At 41.3% G+C, this 19,378-nt stretch overlaps 1 long non-coding RNA gene across 1 annotated transcript; it reads left to right on the forward strand.

The window, feature by feature from the left end:
- Positions 1–17,624: 17,624 nt before the first annotated feature.
- Positions 17,625–18,302, forward strand: LOC119893666. Its single transcript, XR_005442832.1, has 2 exons — positions 17,625–18,009; positions 18,103–18,302. It is a non-coding gene; the product is annotated as an uncharacterized LOC119893666 (long non-coding RNA).
- Positions 18,303–19,378: the final 1,076 nt, after the last annotated feature.

Below are 19,378 nucleotides of genomic sequence, written 5' to 3' on the forward strand. Positions count from 1 at the left end.
TCCACCGGTGTGTCCCTGAGCAAGACACTTAACCCCTAGTTGCTCCAGAAGCAACAGAAGGGACCAAGTACTGAGAATTGAGGGATGCCACAACTCAAGTGTGCTGACAAGGAAGTGTTTGGAGTTATCCAAAATGACAAAAACAAAGTTCTGTTGGAAAGGTAATGTGAGGCGGAGTATGCTGGCCCATTTTCATATCTTATACAGGAATCACTTTTTGTACTGCAGCTGAGCAAGTTTAATATATGTAACCCTGTTCTGCTCGACATCCCTAGAGAACAGGGCCCTAAGTTAATTTACTTACACTCAATAGTGATATTATTTTTATTGTACAACACAGATGTTCTGAGTGGGTGACTGTCTACGTGATAAAGAAATAAGACTATTAATGACTATACTATGTTTGTGGGATCTTATAATGCACCCTTAACACCCTATTAACAAAGGACACTAGTCACATGGACCACATTACATTCTTTAAAGTATCAATAAGCATATTTATTAAACTAATATTGAGGTTTGAATAAAGGAAAACAAAACAAAAATGTCTAGTGCATAAATGCCTGTATTGCCCATTTTCACCAAAACAAATACCAGTTGAGGATTTCACTTCAATCAAATACACCAGTTGAGTATTTGACAGTCTCCTCTTCTATGGGTAAGTATTCATCTCAACCTCACTTCTTAACATTTACTTCTTAAACCTTTGAAAATCACCTTGAATGTGTATAAAATATCCAGTAGACACTTATACTTAAGTTGAACTATTCAAACCTTCACAAAATGTAACTGCTCTTGAAATACTAGTGGGCCCACCTATAAAAAACAACAAAAATGCCAGCAACGTTCTTAAATTGTAACCCCCTGATGCAGGCCTGATTGTTGCTGGTGTGTGTTGGGCCACAATAAAGATGACGGCGGCTTACAGTGACCATCAGTGAAAACCAGGTTACTCACCACCCCAAAGTCTGATTTACCAAAGTCCTCGATCCGCAGGAAAAACGGCTCCTCACAACAGTCACTCTGCAGCAGGCCTAGACAAAGTCTTGAGGCTACATCATCAGGAAGTACATTCCTTACTGAAGTGATCTGCAAGAAAGTCAAGGGCTTGATAGATATCTTCTCTCGGAGCAGTTGGTGGGATCAGAGACTCTCATTCTCAGGCTCTGACATGTCCATGTCTCCTCTGGACCAGCAGAAATCCTCACCAAACACCCTATAGGCAAGAGATGGTCCCGGTGCAGAGTTTTCACTATGGACCTTCCCTTCTCAGGCTTTACTCGGTACGCTAGCAGGTTGGGAAGTTTTCCAACACCAGGTAAGGGCATGAGCTCCACTTATCCCCAAGTTTGTGCTTTCCTGGCAACCCTGTGCCTGAATGAGAACATGGTCCCATCCTCTAGAACTTGGTTTCTTACTCTGCTGTCATAGTGTGTCTTATTACTTTCATGTGATTTATTAGCTGCTTTCACTGTTAACTTGGAGGCCCTTCTCATATCTCCTCTCATTTTGTCAACATATTGCAAGTAGTTAACATTATCTTCTCCATCAGGTGATGTCCCAAAGCACAGGTCAATGTGCAGACAAACCTCATGACCAAACATTAAGAAGTAGGGAGAGTAGCCAGTTGCATCGCTCCATGTGCAGTTGTGGGCGTGGACGAGCAAACTGGCTTCACTTCTGTCTCTGGCTGGGGCTGAGTATTCCAAGCATGGACAAGAGAGTGCGGTTGAACCGCTCTGGCTGCAGGTCACCTTGGGGGTGATAAGGTGTCATCTTAGCAGTCCAAAGAGCTCTTTGATTAGGCAGCTCTCAAAATCCTGCCGCCACAAAATAATTCTCTACCAGCACCTTGGCCACTGTTGATGCTCTTTGGTCTTTGGTTGGATAAGCCAGGGCATATCGGGTAAAATGGTCTACGAGGATGTTAGTTGAGTCTGATTCAATTGACAAGAAGTCAATACAAACTAAGTCTAGGGGACGCCCGGTGAGGCAAAGTCTTACGGGGAATACACCTACCACAGTTTTTCATGTAATGAGACATGTCAGCCCCCATCTTTGGCTAGTAAAATCTGTCCTTCACTAATGCAATGGTGCATTCAACACCCAGATGACCGGAGTCATCATGCAGTGACTTTAGCACTTTAAAGAGATGGTATCATGTTCATTTTCTCAGTTTCAAAATCCTATTTAGGGGTTGTACCAGAACAGGTTGAGAAAAAAAACATCATATTTTTGTCATACTGCACATTGCTGCAGTTCCTCTTTTCCCCCTGTATGTTGAACGCTTCGTTTTAGCTATAGAGTTTTACATCTTGTCTCTAAATGATCTTTGTTGGGTGTTGCACATGCGCAGTTCCTAGTTAAGGACTACTAGCTAATCAGAAGCAGAGAAAGGCGCATCAGTGAGAAGCCGGTCAACAGGGCTTCAGTTCAGCTGTAGAGCAACATAGACTGGAGCAAGAGTTTCAGAGTGGTGAGTTATTAATCTGTACACATGCATCTTTCAACCATAAAGTTTTAATTGAGCACAGTCTCTACATCACAGTATCAACTTTGTCCATTGACTGCCTGGAGGGTAGCTAGTGTTTCGAAGGGGGAGGTGTGTGCTGCAGCTCAGTGTTTTTGAGGGTGTGTCGGACTAGCTGCTTGGCGAGCGTTATATGAGGGGCATTTGCTTTCATGCCTGTGAGATCACAGGGGTGAAAGGGAAATGGCTGGACTACAAATGAGCTCTTTTCGGCAGTTCAGAGCAGTGTTTTCTGTGGGAGATGGGAACTCTCTTTGGGCTGGACTTTGGGCTTTTTCACTTTGCAAACCTGTTACATGCACAAAAAGGTCTATAACTCAATAAATGAGAGGGAAAAAGCCAAAAGGCATAATACCACCTCTTTAAGGCAGTACTCATCTGGAAGGGCTAGTTGTATTGTCTGTCCCCCTGATGGTCTCACTGCTTTTCTGTACAACAGACCTGCTTTTTTCCAAAGTTTTTTGGTGGTTGCTGGCCAGATTCCATGGCTTACCGCCTGTTTGATGACACTTGTTGCTGGATCCAGGAGGTGTGTGAATGTTAGTTTCTGTTTGAGCTCTTAGGCTCAGTGTGTGAATGGTGAATGCAGATTTAGTGTAAAAGCGCTTTGAGTTGTCGAAAAGATTAGAAAGGCGCTATACAAATACGGAGCATTTACATTTACATAAAGATTGTCCTGAAAGTTATCAACAACCGCCTGGGTCTGTTGCAATGCCTGCTTCAGACACAATGTGCTCCACATATTTGACTTGTGGCTGGTAGAACTGACATTTGTCAATGGAGAGATTCAAGCCACACTCTTCCAAGCGGCCGAGAACTTTTAGAAGACGGTCTTCGTGTTCCTCCAGAGTGCGACCAAACACTATCACGTCATCCAGATAGACAAGACACTGCAGTAAGTTCATGTGGCAGGAGCTCCAGTGATGCCTTGTGGCATGCACTCGAAATGTTAGAAACCCTGTCATTTCCTTGTCTTCCTCTGACATGAATTTGGTAATAGCCACTGCGAAGATCCAACACAAAAAACCAGCGGCTGCCTGTAAGGCAGACCAACACGTTGTTAATCCAAGGAAGAGTGTACTGATCTGGCATAGTTTTGAGATTAAATGTGCAGTAGTCAATGCACATCCGTATTTTGCCATTTCTCTTCCAAGCTATCACAATGGTCGAGGCATAGGGGGAGCATGAATCTTTGACGATTCCTGCGGCAAGAAGATCCTGCAGGTGTCGGTAAACATTATCGATATCTACTAGAGTCAGTTACCGAACTCTTTCTGAAAGAGCTAGAGTCTTAAAGTCTGATGTGATGCTCAACTCCCTTCACCAGACCAACATCCTACTCTGACATGGAGAAAACGTCAGGACGATTAGCCAGCTGTGCCAGTCTGCTTTTCCAGTTCTGAGCAATGGGGGAGTCACCAAAATTGAAACGGCAAGGTCAAGTCTCTTTGAAACAGATTCAGTCTGCTGCAGCTGGGTGACTATGTCTGCTTTATGAACATGGGCAATTACAGTACCCTTGGGAATAGCTTGGTCTTAACAGACTCATTTTTGGGGTTTGGGTGCACACTTGCATGGTCTGGGCTAGATTGTTGTTTCCTTCAGAAATCTGGGTCTGAGACTTGTGACTGAAAGTTCAGGCATTTGTGCCAATAATAACTGGCAGCTGCTCTGGGCCATTAGCTTCTGGGCACACAAGGGCTAACACTAGCTTAGGCTCACACTGCCCTTCCTCTTCGGGAAATTGTATCCCAGCTGCAATGAAACCTTTATATGGGTAGCTTGTCTGGCCTAGGCCCCATAAGTCTAAACTAGAAATAGGGTGAAGGGGCAGATGGGACAAGTGTTGGGAATACCACCCCTCAAAGACTATAGAGACAGTAGAGCCACTGTCCATTAAAACATCACAAGGCTCACCTTCAATGATCAACTTTCTCACTGTGGGTTTCCCTATTAAGACTTGGGGGATGTGTGTTGCTTGGTGAGGCCCAACTATGCTCCTTGTTACTTGGCCACCCTTTTCTTTCTGCTCTGGGAAACAAACGGGGATCCCCCTTTGGCCTTGTTGAAGCTTTTGCATGGACCGAATTAGTCTTTTGATCACTTCAGAAGAGTTTTCAGGAGCAGTGCAGCTGGTAGAAATGGCCATCTTCGCCACAGCGATAACAAAAATCATCCTCTCTGCCCTTTCAAAATGTTACATTGTCTTTAACTTGGCCTGGTTTCTGTCTGAAACTTCTTTGCTCTCATCTAGTGCCACAGAGGCACTTTATATTGTTATCCTCTCTGTAAGCTGGTCTTGCAACTTAATCACTTGTTCCCTTTGAGCGTGCACTTCAAGATCTGTTTGAGGTACAGGTGTTTGTATTGTTTCTTTAATAATGTGCTGGGACACTTGCTCCTTGACTGTAAGATGTTGAATCTTAGCTTGCAAGTCCCTAACCTGACTTTTGAGACTATTTATTGCAGAGAACTTAGCAGTACTTCCCTCTGCCATGCATAACTGGCGCACGCTGGTAGCTAAATTTTGTCTAGTCACTTTCTGATCTTTTTCTGCTCAAATTTTACTTAAAAGAGGGAGGATTACTCAACCTCTCCTTCAAACACAACTGCAAAAGCATGATGTCAGAATCTATAGCGCCCCTCAGTAGCTGTTCCACCCTTGCACGGTCTCTCAAACTAGGGGAAAGGCCGCCCTCCTGTACGGCTTTTGTAGGTGTAACAGGTGGAATAATCTCAGTAGGAGCTCAAACTGGGTCAGTCTGGTTATGGCACTCGCACAGCATCACTTCACAGTTTAGTTGAGTGATGACTTTTTTTGGTCTGAAAGGTACTCGCCCAGAAGCTTTGACAGTTTCAATAGTCCCTTTACTATCTGATATGCTGGTATCTACAGGTATGCCACTCAAGGCTAAAGCATTAGCTGGGTCTATTCCAGTTTCACTGCACTACTTTTCAAGCTCAGCTAGTAACAGTTGGTTGGATAAGTGAGGCATTATCTTGTAGAACTGTCTCTTTCTTCAATGTAGATCAGTTACACAGTATAATCCCAGCGGTGCCTCCATTTATGTAACCCTGTTCTGCTCTACAAGCTTAGGGAACAGGGGCTGTATTACAGAAACTTCCTAATCTACAGATCATATCCTAACTGCTTGATAACCATGGTAATAAGGGCTAGGAACTGATTTAGGAAAAAGGCCATTACAGATTAACAGTTCCTAAATCAACATTCCATTCCTAATTTTAGATAAGAAAATTGTATTACAGAAGCATCTTAACTTTGTAAAATCATGAATAAACTCTCCTAACTGTAGGATAACTGTTAAGCTGTCCTAACTTTTACTTTTCCACCAGGTAGTGTTTGCTAACTCATTTACTCCACATGGTTGAACTTTAATTGCTTTTACAAAATCAAACAGGCGGAACTTTTTTTCAAATTGATTGCACCGATGTGTTTGATGACAAAATACTCGTTAGTAGAAAGGGTAGCCGACATAACACTAGATAATATAACATAATGTAAAGGCTTGATGTAACAAAAGGATCCTAATGCAAGTCTTTGATTGGAGGAGATTGTTAAATTTAAGAAATACATGAAAAACATGATGACGTTAGCCCGCAGCCTTTGTTATTAGCATTTTTTTCCCCCGTCATTATTAACTTTCCTGAGAAGAGTAGCTTACGGGTTTCTGCCGGGGTCAGTGAGGGAGCACAGGAGGAGCCACCAGCGGTTTCCTCTGCTCTTTGGACACAACAATTGCCTGTGTCTTCATATCACTGTAAATGGACTTAATTTCTTTTTGACTTTTGACGCTATTTTAGCCCATTCTCTCTCTTTAAAGGGGCATTATGTAGTTTCCAGCGGCCACTAGCGGTGCGGTTTTAAGATTGCAACCAGGCGTGTGCTCATACGCGTGCTCGCTTGAACTCATGAGCAAGCAGAATCCGAAACACAACCACTTTCATACAGAAATCCTGCAATAAACGCAGAAACACTCAGACATGTTCAGGCTCTGTTACTTCAACGTTGAATCACTTCAGGACTATCTTTATGTTCAATCAAAATATATTTTACACGCTTTGTAGTAATGTTAGCTTACCTGTCCAATAAGATGAAAGCCAACTCCGTGTCTGTTTTTATACCCCAAACAAAGCGAAGGTTTCTCCTTGATTCAAAAGCCCTGCCGATGTTGATCCGTGTTTTCGTCCGAAGTCAATATGATTCACGTTTGGCCTGACGAGCTTCAGCAGATAAAACTTTTTGTTGGTTTTTATCCTTATGTGGAGTTTGTGTTGGAGTCTGTGTTGTGCTGGTGCTTAGTGTTAGCAGACTCCATGTCGTAAGTTGCAGTGTCGTCACTGCTGAGTGCAAAGTCAGAAGACACAGCGAGAAGCTCGGGAGCGCACATGCAGGTGTCAGTCACTGGATTTTGCGGAAAATCCAACCCGGAGCCTTCAAATAGGAATAGGAATACTTGCCTTCAGAGTTAATAGTCAAACCCGGCAAGTGGATCATTTTAATGTCAGATTACAACCCCTTCACACACAGGCAATGAAAAAAGGATTCATTTTAGTAGAAAAACTACATATACCCCCTTTAATCTCCCGAGTTAAGTGTTATGTGAATTTGGATTTCTCGACAGAGGTTACAAACACCTCTAAGTCATCTGACTTGAAGTTCAATGATAGTTGTTGCTTCTGCTCCATTTTCAGTGTATGTTTCATAAAAAAAACTACCAAAAACAGCGAAAAAAGCCGTATAGCTCAGCAAAATGAGTAAAGTGGCATCGGTTGCTAGGTAACAGACATAAAAGTTGATAACCGATGTTGGATTGAGAATTTAGGATTTCCTAACCTGAGATAAGATAGGATGAAGTAAGATAAGATAGGATTCCTAAAGTTAGTTGGGATTTGCTTCTGTAATACCAAATTGAGAAGAATCCTATCTTATACTCTTCCTATCTTAACTTAAGACTTAAGATAGGAACTTTCTGTAATATGGCCCCTGGGCCCTAAGTTTGTTTACTTACACTCAATAATGATATTTTTACTGTACTACTCAGATGTACTGAATGTGTGACGGTCTACATGATAAAGAAATAAGACTATTAAACTATGTTTGTGGGATCTTATAACGCACCCTTAACACCCCATTAATCATGGACACTAGTCATATGAACCACATTAAACATTCTTTATCATTGTATGCTTATTTGAAATGAGTATCAAATAAGCATGTTTATAAACGAACATTGAGGTCTGAATAAAGGAAAACAAAAATGTTTAGTGCCTAAATGCCTGTATTACTCTCACCAAAACAAATATACACCAGTTGAGGATAGGGTTGGACTCCTTGTAACGGGGTAGACCTGTATCAGCCTATTTTGAGTGCAGTGGTAGTGTGATGGGTGAGCACCTAGAGTGAGTGTGCATTTGGTGGGTGTGGTTTTTCACATGGGTTAATTGCATGGGGATGGGCTGATGGCAGACAGGTGTGCTTGGGCGTGACCTCCATCTGCAAGCTATTTAGCCAGTCACACACTAGGCTAAGGAGTCTTCTGCTTGTCTCCTGGGTGCAGGTGCAGAGTTGTGATTTTGAATGTCTTCTTCCCTGGGTGTATATATAACTATGTGGGCTGGTGGCAGTGTCTGTCGTGTGGAATTGTGATGGCCACAGCTGTGGCCTCACAACCAGTTAAAGAGCAGTAACCTCAAGCACTGAGTTTATGCTGTGTTCTTTAGGATTAGTTTATATACCTCCTTCATACACTTTAGAAATTTGTTGCAAATATTTATTTGGTTACAAATAAACTTACAGGACACTTAGTTCATTTCACATTATACTTTATTTAGTTGACTATACAGAAGCATCTTTTTGGAGTGCGCCCCATTAGTTACTTTTGGATTGTCATTTTGTTATAACTTTGTTTCTGAGCTTACCAGTGTTGGATGCCACACCTAGGAGAGATTCAGGAAGTCTGCTGGCTTAAAGGGTTGGTGCTTGGAGCAGGAGCAGCTTTATAGGAGAGGTGGCCTAATTGGACACTACCACTGCTTGCTATGTCTGGGGGTGGCTGTTTTTTCTCCTTAGATATTTTGGGGTTTAGATTTATATTATATTTGAGTATTTTGAGCTAAGGTTAAGTAAAAGTACATTTCTTTTGGAATAAGTTTTTAGGTAGGTTTTTGTTGTTTGTAGTTATGTAGTAGTGTTGTTGTTGTTAGTCTTCTCCTGTGTGTCAAAACTGGTCTGATCAGCCAAAATATATAAGTCCCCATACCCACTCCTCATGCCTAACTGCCTGGTCCCTCACAGGAATGTTTTATAAATTGCTGTTGTCTAAGTCTTCTGCTTGTCTCCTGGGTGCAGTGTGCGGGTGTGCTGAGGCTGCTGATATCTGAAAGAGTGTGCCACACGGCTGGGTCATAGTCTGGGGAGCCAGCAGCGCAAAGCCACCGCTACTTAGTAGAGTTACCAGAGGCCCCAAGCAGTGAGGAGGCTACAACCGGCCAGCCTATGACCAACAGCAGACCCGTTCCTGTCGTGTTTGGCTTCGCCCCATGCAGGAAAACGAAGTTGAGCACACCCAGCCACAAAGTGCCGCATTCCTGTTTAACTGACCTTGAGTCTCCCCCATTTTGAACTGACCTTTTAACCCTCTTAGCTTCAGCCTTGTTTTAACCCTTTTAATGCCTATTCTGTACAAATAAACTTGAAGGTTATATTTTGCACAGCTTGTAGTATTGTTGCCCACTTATTTTACTCACTGGTCAATTCTGAACTAGCTTGGGGTGTTGCACTCCTCACACCAGGTACTCGGCAGCAGGCCTAGATAAAGTCTTTCTCCCGTCGTCGCCGATGGTGCGGCAGGTTTCCTCTCGTCCGGGTGGGCGATGAATTACGCTCAGATGCAGTCCAACTTTTAGCTCCAAGGCTAACAAAGTCCAGAGTCCATACACTATAACTCAACTATAGTGTGGCTATTAAGAGTCCTTGAAGATAACTTGAAGATAGTGTGGCTGTTAGCTTAGCTGAAACACTCACACTAAACCTCACACTCTGTACTTAATGTAACTTAGCTACTGTAACTCACTGTGTGTTCATCCAAAATAACTCTTCAAGGACACTAACAGTGGTAATCCTTTTACACCTAAACTTCTGGAGCTTCTCTTTGTCCTCTCAAGGAGAGATGCAAGTGAGCTAAAAACCGAACTGCTCTCACAACCTTGTCTCGTCGTCTTTTTCTCCCACCCCCTATCCAATCGGTAATCAAGGAACTTGACGTTGCCACGTGAATGACTACTAAGAGGTATAATTTAACAGACAGCAATATAGGATGTGAGAAATAAACAGGCTAGGTTTTAAGTCTTAACATGTGTAGACACTGTACATTTCAAACAAACTTCTTATGCTGTATTCACTGTCATTGGTAGATTACTCTACACACGAGTACACACATAAATAACATTAAAAATATCTTATGGTTATTTAACAATATAACCCAAGTCATTACATCTGAACTCTGAAATGAATCATAAAACTAAAGATTAAAACAAGAGAAAAATGTGCTGGGTATCCAATTTCCAGTAAACTCAGTTAAATAATCATTTTCACAGCGTTATCAACAATGGTAAGGGATGGGGTATCTTAAAAAGGATTTTCACCCCTTGTAATTTGTTAATGTCTCAGAATTAAACAAAGCAGCAGTGTTTACTGCTCAGTCAAGCTCAGTTAGGATCACCCCTGTCTGCGTGTTAATTAGATAGATCTTTGGTTTATTTTCATGACAAGAGAGACGGATGTATTTTGGTCAACTTCCACTGTTTTCCAAGGGTCTATTTCATCAATGTGTCTGTTCCTGGTCCAGATAACAAAGCTCAGGATTATGAAATAAACAGGGTGTCCAAGTTTTATTCAGTGAGAGATTTGGAGGGAGCTGCTAGACTCTAGCAGCTAGAGTCTTGGCACTTGGTGTCATCCTCATCAACAGCGAAGAGACAAATGTGACAAACCAATGCCCAGAGGGGAACCAGCACCACAGTGCATTTAAGGCTGCTGTAACAATGACACGTGTACACGAAAACAATTGATAGATGGTGAATATTACCATTACCAGGATTCAACAATAATAATCAGATATTTATTTCTTATCACTGCACAATGAAAGATTGAAAACAAGTTTCCTGAAGCTAAAAGAGGTCGTGCTAGAGGTCAGTGATGTCCAGTCCAGTACAGCCATTTTTTTAAGGAAAGAGCAGACACGTGGCCTGTGACACGCCCCTCTTTATCTACACAGATATTACAAAGACCCTGGACATAAGCTGGGCTTGAACTCAACAATACAGGCCATGGTAGATAAAGTAAAATGAGGGCAGCAACTAATAATTATTTTCATTGGTTCATAATTTTTTATTAATCTTTTAACCCCTTTGTTAATAAAAAGGCACAAACTTTAATACAATACAGTACAATTCCCCAGACCCCAAGGTGTCTTTCAAATTTTTGTTTTATCCAACTATCTGTCCAAAACCCAAATATATTCAGTTTACTAGCATATATGACAAGGTCAGGTAAATCCTCACATTGGAGTAGCTGAAGATAGAAATGAAAACAATTAGTTGAAACAATTAGTCAATTAATTGATTTGTCAACAGAAAAGTAAAAACGCAAAGATTGTACTGTTTGTAGCCTTTTCAATGTGAATATTTTCTTTTGACGATTAAATTTGAAAAGATTAATTGAGAAAACAATGTGGTGATTCATCTATAATTAAAATAATCATTTGTTTCAACACAAGAAAATATTAAGATTCATTGTAAAAACTGAAAGACTAAAATTTAAGTCTAACACTACAATTTTTATTGTCAAGCTCAACCCTGATGTGGGTGACCTACAAGGTTTTTAACAAATGAGAAATACAGGAATGCACAATAGTGTAACATGTTTGTGTATGAATTAATATGAGGGTAATAGGCACATTATCATTCACAACATACCAACAGCAATACCACAGTACACAGCCAACATTAATGCACTCCTCTCCAGCCAGTAGTGTCATAGCCATTTGAATGAGGTTCTGTTCATTTCAGTATGAGTGTTCACTCGAGCTGTAGTCTTATAGTTGCTGACTTGGCATTACTTGACAAAGTTTCACTGAGCTGGCAGAGATGATAGATTCTGTTGGTCTCATTGTTTTTCCAACATCCCTATTTGGCTGTTCTGACCCTGTCATTTCTAATGGCACTAGGCCATGTTTAATTCATACAGGCCCTGTAGAGTGAGGCTCCATACAGGAAGCTGGCTTTACAGGCGACAGCCATTCCACTTTCCTGCCTCAGATATTTTATCAAGACGGAACTCAGAGCCAAGATTTATGTTCGTCAGACTGTACATCAAACATGAGGGATATGCCAAGCCCAGTTCCTACACCCCTGCTAACCTCAAATTTCAGGACACTGTACCAACAACTTAACAACTTCTCCTGGCTATTCTCTGCAGCGTTCAGCAATTACATCCTGAATGTAAATCCATACTTGACATGTAAGTGACACAGCGTAAACAACAGTTATTTTGAGGGATTTATCTTCACGATGTTACTGTTTGGTGGCATTAGCTGGGTTCCTCCTAAAGTTGCGTCAGAGAAGCCCTCACAGAGGTGCAGTCTCTGCAGCCTAATTAGGCTCTCCAGAAGCTGCTGTCAACATCACCATTGTGGGCTTCAAAGCACGGGCTAAAGCTTTTGATCTGTCTAAATATTTCTTTCATGAAACTCTCGTCATAATAGGGCTGCTATCACAAAAAAGGTCAGTAAGAGAAAAAGAGAGAAGGAGGAAGAGAGACGAGAATCAGGTGGTGAGACTGAGCCAATGGAAGTGAGCTTGACCCCACCAAAGTATTTGAAGCTCTTGTGCATGTCATGAGCAGATCCAGAGGGACTTCTGTGATGCATGAAAAATCTCTTTTCATCTGTCCTCACTTACTCTCCCTGATGCTGCACAGCATTGCTCGAATAGTGAAAACGCGCTGATACTTTGCTGTTGCCACCAAATCACACATAACCCAGCAGATGTTTACATGACGAATCAAAACTGATAACTAAAGAAATTCAATAAATAAATCTCCCATATTGTGCTTCTATCACTCACTCTAATAGGTTTATGTACATTTTTGACTATACTATATATCATACTATATAAAGAAGTCGCAGAGTTTCACATACCACAAAGAAAAGAAAGGCTTACCTAAAGAGCGAGCACTGTGGTTTAACAAACATACTGTACAAGCAATCCTTCATAACAATCCACATTCTGCAGGGGAGAATTAGCCTACACTGCTCGAGCTGAGGCTGGAAAGATGGTTGAGAGTGAGTGCTACAGACATTCTTGGAGTGTTAATGTCATCATGATGGCTTGACCATGGGTCCGCAAACTGACAGACTATCATCTGCTTCTGGCCTCCAGGCACGCTTGTGGTCCCGTGTCTCTCAAGAAAGGGGCAGAGAGAGAAATCTGCAGTTGTTTAAAGGTTACATAACACAATATTTGGAGGTGATCTATTTCTTAGAAAGACTGTGGCAGCGGTGGTGACGGCAGTGGTGGTTGTGGTCAGGCTGGAAGATTCCAATCATATAGTGGCTCTGTGTCTACTGCAGCTGAAAGCATGTATGTTAAATGTCCTCAATGGGAAGAGCAACAAGATGGATATGAAAATCCATGCAAGAATCATATCCCACTAAATCTAACAGTCATAAACAATATGTTTCCTTCATGATCTCATGTAAGAGATGTAATAAGACAACATGATACAATGTAAAACTGCCAGCGGCTGTGGAGAATCTCTTGAGACTGAGACATGCATGCATGTATCCATCATATGCACACACACATTCGTTAATGCAGTATACATATGCATGCCCCCAATAGAGTCTAATAATGCCTTTTATTGTTTTTCTGTCTTTTCTTACTTTTCCTCTCTCTGTGAATGTTGGTTTTGTGTAAAATTCTGTGTGGCCAGTTTGGCCCAGCCTGCCAGTGATGCCGATGACAGAATATTACATTTAATCTTTTTTTTTTTAAGTGAAACATTTCAGTAAAAATGTAATGACGGCGGGTCATCATGGTTCATTACAGTGCCATAAAACTCTCAGTGAGTCCATGGAGCACTTTTTCTCAGACTCCCTATCAACAGCCTGGTAAACTTATCTCTAGACCGCACACTTCCTCTCAGACATCCATAAGTAAAGCTATTGTTTGTTAATTCTCCTCTCAGAGATCAACTTGGTTATCGAAAGAATATTCTTTTCTCTTTAGAAAGTGATTGGAGAGCTACTTCTACTCTATTAAATAACAGAAGACACTGCAAGTAATATTGATAATATTAAAGATAGACAATTTGGAGCAATGGTGTTATACTACAGCACTGTAACTGTACAACTGTTAGATGCATAACATAATTCTAGTCCTCCTATCCATTTTAATGTCGGGAGTTGTTTTTGAACTAATATGATCTACTATTCAATGTTTTTTTCTTTATTTATCTTTTTCCCCAGGAATTTAAAATTCAGGTCTGCAAAATAAAGGATTCAAACTGTTTAAGTTGTTTTTTAAAAAAATATCAAAACTTTCATTTGACATTTTCAAAAGCAGATCTTTCTTCCTGTTAAAAAGAATACCCCTCTTCAATAGCGAGACACAGCTAAGGCATAGATACACAAAGGCGTTGCTCCCAAAGCAAACAACAAAGACTGTTTTTCCTTTCCAGTGTCTTCATCATAGGACTGTGATGCAGAGGCTAGACTGAGATGAGCAAAGGCTGCTGTCACCATAATCAACCCAGTCAGAAATGGGAACATGTGTCATCAAAGGAGGACTTAAGTTTATCGTAGTTCAGGAGGCTCTGCTCTCCCATCCTTTCTTTATCTCTCTGTCTATCTTTTCCCCTCTCTTTCACTCGGCTCCCCAGCCTCCTCCTGCATCACTGTGAGCAAACAGACCCCTTCCATCAGCCTTAGCTAAAGGCTAAATGTCAATCAAATAGAGAGAAGAACTGCAGGTAACACATTTTAAACACCCATCGTAGTGTCAGATTCAGATTAACCACGGGCAAGACACAGGGGATGTGTTTCCTCAAGAAACCCTTTGAATTTCAAAGAGTGGAGCAGCACCATGGTCACCTATGGAACGGCAAACTGTGAGGTACATTTGCCACGGGCTGGCCTTTAGTGCGACATCAGCCAGCCACCTAAAAGAACACTATGTTCCAAGAAGCTCCATGTTTCAACCACATGAGAAAATGCAAGATGAAAAACAGAGCCATTAAGAAGGTGACAATTATTGCCAGGAGGCACAGTGGATAGAGTTGTCAGTAGATATAACACTGGAAACATGGCATGTTGCAGGGCAGTCACTGCACTGTGGCCCTGAGAATCACAGATCTTTGGTGGAGGACAACCTAATAAATCAGCTGAGTGGCTGTTTTTATGTGGGCCCTGGACTATATGCTTTTATCTTCAGTATTTAACTACTGTGAGCCTGACAGATGCAGGCAGTAAAAGGAAGAGGTCTGATAAACAGCGCAGGGAGCACCAAAGCAATCTATCACAGCCACCTCTGGGTTTGGCCTTCTACTGTCATGCTGACAACACAAGGAGATTATCTACCTGATCATTGTATAACCTAAAGGGCAGCAGTCCGTGAAAGTGTAGTATTTCCGGTATACAAAATCAGGATGAAAATATGAACAGCTTTGTGTGACATCTTGATAAGCAATCATATCTTGATGTGTTTAAATTACACATTTACAGCAACCTCCATTTATGTAGCTTGACAAACACTAGATTTAGGAGCTTTCAACCACATCTCACAGTCTTTAACAGTGGATGAATGTAATTGAGAGTTAGGTTTAAAAAAAAGAAAAAAAAAGGTAAGACTGACCTTTCATGTTCAAATTTTTTTTTATATACTTTGGTCATATTAACTGATGGCATATAATCTACTGCTTACAATTTACTACTTCTTCTTACTTATATGTAATATATGAACTTGGACCTAAAATTCAGAGTTGGTGGCTATATAAATACAGTTTCTTAAACCCGCTAAAGACACACAAATGTGTGGTTAAATTAATAATGCAATTATAATTCATAGCTGCAAGCAAATACTCGGCTTGCACCTGTCAAAAATAACATTTCACCTCTCATGGCTTTGGACTTGCATCTCAGTAGGTCTTTTTTCAGGCCTTGAGCAGTTGACATTCACGACGTGGCTGATAAGGCGTCAGTATGCTTCAATCAAAGTGCTTGTCAGATTGTCTACCAGCATGTGGAACCATACATTTCCAATGTCGGAATTTCGAGGGGCTGTGTTTCAATTTTTTTTATCTTTACAAACCGTCAATCCCACAAGCACACCCGCTTCATGATTGGCCAGGTGTACAGAGATGAGAAAGTAGCCTATGCAGGATTTGAACTTCTCTCTCAAGCTTCTTTTTTCATACTTCCACAACTACTTCCATCACCTCTCATGTGTGCAACTAAGTGCAATGTCATGAATGCCTTAAGATATGAGCTCTGGGTGTGCAATGTTCGCAACAATTGCTATGTATAAGCTCGGACGAGTCAAGCTCTCTCTGGGCAGGATTTAAAATTACTCTCTGACAATGTAGTGGGAGCTGTGGACAAATGTACACATCAAAACACAGGAAGGTTGCTGTTACAAACAAAATAGTGAAAAGCTGCACGTGGCTTTTTCGCAAAATATTACATGGTTGCATGCTACCATTGTACCATTGTTTGTTCTTCTGGTCTTTCAATAATACATCGACTCTCTGGCTACTGGTGTGTTTTGAAGGAGATAAAAAGAAAGTGATGTAGCTGAGGATTTCACAGACCAACATTACAATGAAGGGTGCACATGCGAGGTTGTCCTAAAGTATGGACCATTATCCCCATTTAATAGTTCATTGCTTTTCATCCGTCTCTATGATGGCTGGCTTTTTACCACTGTTGCATACAATGTGTTAAACCCTTAAGTGCTGATGCTAATTTAGCAGCTCATAGGCTTATAGGACATTGAATCGCAATTATATGGTATCAAACTTAAAAAACGCCCAAGACATTTCAATAGTAGATAGAATCTCTTTGAAACACTCTAAATAGTTATCCCCAGTTGCATAACACAGAATATCCGTTTGTCAATGTTATCAGAGCATTAAGTTTGGACACGTTTTGGATTTTTATTCTCTGCCATAATGAAGTGAACTTGGATATGTTTAATGGAAATACTGTAGTAAACAGTGAGAGGTATAATTGAAGTGTGATTTATGTGAATCCTCATAGGTTTAATACACTGAGTCAGGAAGGAGGTCTGCCATCAGCGAAGGGTGACTGAGGAAACCAGCTGAGGTTATCCGCCTCTAAAGTTCATTGACCTGTTTGATTTCTCTGGCTTAGTAAGGACAGCATCTTGCCAAAGCAAACTGAGGACACGATTATCTGGCTCTTATTTTAAGCTCCACACTAATCCTTTCTTGTCCTCTTTAGAGTCGTTAAATTTGCAGACAATACTTTCTTTTGATGTCTAGAATATGAAAAGATTGTTTCCTTGCTCTGGCACTGTCTATGTCTCTTGTGATGCCTCTGATCACTGTGAAGAACCAACGTTTCACTCTCGTATCCCTCTGCCAGGTTAACAGCTCGGCGCTCAAGAGACAAACTCCTTTTTTCAGATCACTCATTTCTCCCTTATCACCATAAAAGAGAGAACTAAAGGCTCACTGGCATGGTTGAGGCCAAAGAGGGATTCTGGTTGGTGTCCCTCACCTTGCTCACTCCTTCCTTTGACAGTTGGCCGAGCAATGAATCACACTCTCAGGCCTGCAAGAGTGAGTGAGATCCCAAAGAGAGGAGAACGTCATCGCCACACATTGTCTACTCTATGCCAAGAGACGATTGTGCTGCCTGGTGCTATGTCATGTTTTGAGCAGTCAGGAAGAAGCCCAGATACAGTCTATGAAAGGAATACTCCTGCATCTTTAAAGGCATTTTCTATTCCCATGCATTCATTAACTCTGATTACATTGTTCTCTTTGATTCATGTGGGCCAGACTCTAAAGATTCTGGATGCATGTACTCTAATAGTGTGATTAGTATGCATCTCACAATTTATAGCCAGAATGTCACACCGCCACAAGCGGGGAGGTGTGTTGTGTGTTTATTTTGTCCTTTTTTGGGAGTGTGAGAGGTGCTTGGTGGGTTTTCTTTTTTGTTTGTCTGTGTGTGGTTTCTGTCTCTCTCCCTCTCGCTCGTCCTTTCCTTCCTCTCCCTCAGGGCGGAGTTGTGGGCAGCGCCACTGGAACACTGGGCATTTCTCCCCAGCTGCAGGCAATCTGCTTTTGGCACACCTGTCTCCTGTGATCATCAGGACTGGCTCTTATACCCTGCCATCTCCTCAGTTCCCTGCTGGATTATTAAGTCATGTCTGTAGGTGAAACTACAACCTGCTTGTACCTGCCTTGTGTGACCTTTGTGCCTGTGTTGACTCTGTTTCCTTCTGCCCTGCTTTTGTGTTCCTAGAGACCCTGCTCTGCTCTTGTGCCACTCTGATTACGGAGAATGCCTAGTTGGAGATTCACCATCAGACTCACTTCTCAGTCCGCCACCCATTTCCCTGACTTGCCTGCCTGCGCTCTTACCCGCCACACCAGAGGCACCTTTCCCCCAGCATCAAACCTGTCTCACCAAATCTTGTGTTCAATAAACTGTGTGAAAACCTTCCTGAACTGTGTTCTTGTCTGCACCTGGGTTCTGAGCCACAAAATCCCTGACACAAATCCAAATTATCGAATTTAAATAACATCAAGGTGCACTATTTACAGTACTTCCTGAGAGTGAACCTGAACACTTTCTATTTGGACAGTTATACTTCAATACTTATACTTCAATTGTTATTTGGATTGGCAACTCATATAGAAATTCTTAAATCCTTCCTGACAGAACAGCAATGGGGGTGGGTCGAATCTTGAAGTGAAGCATTAAAAATTTAAGAACAAGCATTTGTCGTCTGCATCCATAAATCTATTTTCAGTGTCTGGTCTTTATATCTGTTTTTTCTAAGATGGTCATTATATTATGATGGTGAGAGCTCCACTGTAATCACAAGTGACGAGGCATTCTCAGGTGATATCCTCCCATCTATTCTTCGTCTCCATGAGGTCACTGTTAGCTCTTGTCAGTTGTCACACTAGTGCATTGTTTATGGAGAATTATTTATGCTTCTGAATTACTTACAGGTTGTAATAAATCAAGGTAGCCGTAATGATGTGGACTGGGGCACTGTTAAGAAGTCAGTATATCCAGAACAATATGGAAGACACCAATGCATGTTGCATGTTGTAGCATGTCTAAAAATGTAATTAACGGGTAATGATCGATTGTTTTGCTATGTATCTCACTATGGTTATGGTGGTTATTGGGGGACAAGACTGCAGGAAGTCACTGCACCCGGAGAACTTGTTCTTTTAACACATCAGTTTGTGTTTTCTGTTTCCCCAAGTCCAGGCTTTGTGCTACGCTAAGCTAACCGACATTTGGCAGAAGTGCCAGTAGCAGTAGTAATTAGTTTTATATTTATTAGACACACATAAGTGTGGTATCAATCTTCTCATTTCCCAAAAGGCAAAAGTTTTTATCTTATTGTAAAAACTGTAAAACTTTTCCTTCAAAAAATGTTCTTCTTATAGTTAAGAAGTTACGTAGTTTAGTAGTTCCACACAGTGAGGTTATTAATTTTAAACAGAAATAAGAGAAACAGTAGCTGATACTAATCAGCCAATACCATGAGTTTAAGTAT

The sequence above is a fragment of the Micropterus salmoides genome, unplaced genomic scaffold (assembly GCF_014851395.1).
Source record: "Micropterus salmoides isolate LMB-PRFRI ecotype aquatic unplaced genomic scaffold, ASM1485139v1 Ms_hic_scaffold_8, whole genome shotgun sequence".
In the NCBI taxonomy this organism is placed as follows: Eukaryota; Metazoa; Chordata; class Actinopteri; order Centrarchiformes; family Centrarchidae; genus Micropterus; species Micropterus salmoides.